This window comes from Chiloscyllium plagiosum, unplaced genomic scaffold, assembly GCF_037043375.1.
Source record: "Chiloscyllium plagiosum isolate Xiang-an unplaced genomic scaffold, Cpla_swu_hap1 HiC_scaffold_1, whole genome shotgun sequence".
NCBI lineage: Eukaryota > Metazoa > Chordata > Chondrichthyes > Orectolobiformes > Hemiscylliidae > Chiloscyllium > Chiloscyllium plagiosum.
Genome location: NW_028270139.1, coordinates 183,015,793 through 183,019,626, shown reverse-complemented (window position 1 = coordinate 183,019,626; position 3,834 = coordinate 183,015,793).

Below are 3,834 nucleotides of genomic sequence, written 5' to 3'. Positions count from 1 at the left end.
CCTCCAGCCCCAAAACTCCCCCCCCCCACACCTCCAGCCCCAAAACTCCCCCCCACACCTCCAGCCCCAAAACTCCCCCCCCCACACCTCCAGCCCCAAAACTCCCCCCCCCCACACCTCCAGCCCCAAAACTCCCCCCCCCACACCTCCAGCCCCCAAACTCCCCCCCACCCCCAAAACTCCCCCCCCCACACCTCCAGCCCCAAACTCCCCCCCCCACACCTCCAGCCCCCAAACTCCCCCCCCCCACACCTCCAGCCCCCAAACTCCCCCCCCCACACCTCCAGCCCCCAAACTCCCCCCACCCCAAACTCCCCCCCACACCTCCAGCCCCCAAACTCTCCACCCCCACACCTCCAGCCCCCAAACTTCCCCCCCACACCTCCAGCCCCCAAACTCCCCCCCCCCCCCCCAAACTCCCCCCCCCACACCTCCAGCCCCCAAACTCCCCCCCCCACACCTCCAGCCCCCAAACTCCCCCCCCACACCTCCAGCCCCCAAACTCCCCCCCCCACACCTCCAGCCCCCAAACTCCCCCACCCCCAAACTACCCCCCCACACCTCCAGCCCCCACACCCCCAACTACTCCCCGCCCACCTCCAGCCCCCACACCCCCACCCCCAAACTCCCCCCCCACACCTCCAGCCCCCAAACTTCCCCCCCCAACACCTCCAGCCCCCAAACTACCCCCCCCCAACACCTCCAGCCCCCAAACTACCCCCCCCCACACCTCCAGCCCCCAAACTACCCCCTCCCCAACCTCCAGCCCCAAACTCCCCTCTCCCCACCTCCAGCCCCCAACTCCCCCCCCACACCTCCAGCCCCCAAACTCCCGCCCCACACCTCCAGCCCCAAACTCCCCCCCCACACCTCCAGCCCCCAAACTCCCCCCCACCCCCAAACTACTCCCCCGCCACCTCCAGCCCCCATACTCCCCCACACCTCCAGCCCCCAAAACTCCCCCCCCCCAACACCTCCAGCCCCCAAACTACCCCCCCCACACCTCCAGCCCCCAAACTCCCCTCTCCACCTCCAGCCCCCAAACTCCCCTCTCCCACCTCCAGCCCCCAAACTCCCCCCCCACACCTCCAGCCCCCAAACTCCCGCCCCACACCTCCAGCCCCCAAACTCCCCCCCCACACCTCCAGCCCCCAAACTCCCCCCCACCCCCAAACTACTCCCCCGCCACCTCCAGCCCCCATACTCCCCACACCTCCAGCCCCCAAACTCCCCCCCCCCAACACCTCCAGCCCCCAACTCCCCCCACCCCCAAACTACTCCCCCGCCACCTCCAGCCCCCATACTCCCCCCACACCTCCAGCCCCCAAACTCCCCCCCCACACCTCCAGCCCCAAAACTCCCCCCCCCCCACACCCTCCAGCCCCCAAACTCCCCCCCCCACACCTCCAGCCCCAAAACTCCCCCCCCCCCCACACCTCCAGCCCCAAAACTCCCCCCCCCCACACCTCAGCCCAAACTCCCCCCCCACACCTCCAGCCCCAAAACTCCCCCCCCACACCTCCAGCCCCCAAACTCCCCCCCACCCCCAAAACTCCCCCCCCCCACACCTCCAGCCCCAAAACTCCCCCCCCCACACCTCCAGCCCCCAAACTCCCCCCCACCCCAACTCCCCCCCACCCCCAAACTCCCCCCCCCACACCTCCCAGCCCCCAAACTCCCCCCCCCCCCACACCTCCAGCCCCCCAAACTCCCCCCCCCACACCTCCAGCCCCCAAACTCCCCCACCCCAAACTCCCCCCCCCCACACCTCCAGCCCCCAAACTCTCCACCCCCACACCTCCAGCCCCCAAACTCCCCCCCCCCCCCACACCTCCAGCCCCCAAAACTCCCCCCCCACACCTCCAGCCCCAAACTCCCCCCCCCACACCTCCAGCCCCAAAACTCCTCCCCCCCCCACACCTCCAGCCCCAAAACTACCCCCCCCACACCTCCAGCCCCAAAACTCCCCCCCCACACCTCCAGCCCCCAAACTCCCCCCCACCCCAAAACTCCCCCCCCCCCACACCTCCAGCCCCAAAACTCCCCCCCCACACCTCCAGCCCCCAAACTCCCCCCCACCCCCAAACTCCCCCCCACCCCCAAACTCCCCCCCCCACACCTCCAGCCCCCAAACTCCCCCCCCCCACACCTCCAGCCCCCAAACTCCCCCCCCCCACACCTCCAGCCCCCAAACTCACCCCACCCCCACACCTCCAGCCCCCAAACTCTCCACCCCCACACCTCCAGCCCCCAAACTCCCCCCCCCCACACCTCCAGCCCCCAAACTCCCCCCCCCACACCTCCAGCCCCCAAACTCCCCCCCCACCCCCAAACTCCCCCCCCCACACCTCCAGCCCCCAAACTCCCCCCCCACCCCCAAACTCCCCCCCCACACCTCCAGCCCCCAAACCTCCACCCCCCAAACTACCCCCCCACCCCTCCAGCCCCCAAACTACCCCCCCACCCCTCCAGCCCCCAAACTCCCCCCCACACCTCCAGCCCCAAAACTCCCCCCCCCCACACCTCCAGCCCCAAAACTCCCCCCCCCCACACCTCCAGCCCCAAAACTCCCCCCCCCCACACCTCCAGCCCCAAAACTCCCCCCCCCACACCTCCAGCCCCAAAACTCCCCCCCCCCACACCTCCAGCCCCAAAACTCCCCCCCCCCACACCTCCAGCCCCAAAACTCCCCCCCCCCCACACCTCCAGCCCCAAAACTCCCCCCCCCCACACCTCCAGCCCCAAAACCCCCCCCCCCACACCTCCAGCCCCCAAACTCCCCCCCACCCCCAAAACTCCCCCCCCCACACCTCCAGCCCCAAAACTCCCCCCCCCCACACCTCCAGCCCCCAAACTCCCCCCCACCCCCAAACTCCCCCCCCCACACCTCCAGCCCCCAAACTCCCCCCCCCCCACACCTCCAGCCCCCAAACTCCCCCCCCAAACCTCCAGCCCCCAAACTCCCCCCCACCCCCAAACTCCCCCCCCACACCTCCAGCCCCCAAACTCTCCACCCCCACACCTCCAGCCCCCAAACTCCCCCCCCACACCTCCAGCCCCCAAACTCCCCCCCCCCCAACACCTCCAGCCCCCAAACTACCCCCCCCACACCTCCAGCCCCCAAACTACCCCCCCCACACCTCCAGCCCCCAAACTACCCCCTCCCCACACCTCCAGCCCCCAAACTCCCCTCTCCCACCTCCAGCCCCCAAACTCCCCTCTCCCACCTCCAGCCCCCAAACTCCCCTCTCCCACCTCCAGCCCCCAAACTCCCCCCCCACACCTCCAGCCCCCAAACTCCCCTCTCCCACCTCCAGCCCCCAAACTCCCCCCCCACACCTCCAGCCCCCAAACTCCCGCCCCACACCTCCAGCCCCCAAACTCCCCCCCCACACCTCCAGCCCCCAAACTCCCCCCCACCCCCAAACTACTCCCCCGCCACCTCCAGCCCCCAAACTCCCCCCACACCTCCAGCCCCAAAACTCCCCCCCCACACCTCCAGCCCCAAAACTCCCCCCCCCCCACACCTCCAGCCCCAAAACTCCCCCCCCCCACACCTCCAGCCCCAAAACCCCCCCCCCCCCCACACCTCCAGCCCCCAAACTCCCCCCCACCCCCAAAACTCCCCCCCCCACACCTCCAGCCCCAAAACTCCCCCCCCCCACACCTCCAGCCCCCAAACTCCCCCCCACCCCCAAACTCCCCCCCCCACACCTCCAGCCCCCAAACTCCCCCCCCCCACACCTCCAGCCCCCAAACTCCCCCCCCAAACCTCCAGCCCCCAAACTCCCCCCCACCCCCAAACTCCCCCCCCACACCTCCAGCCCCCAAACT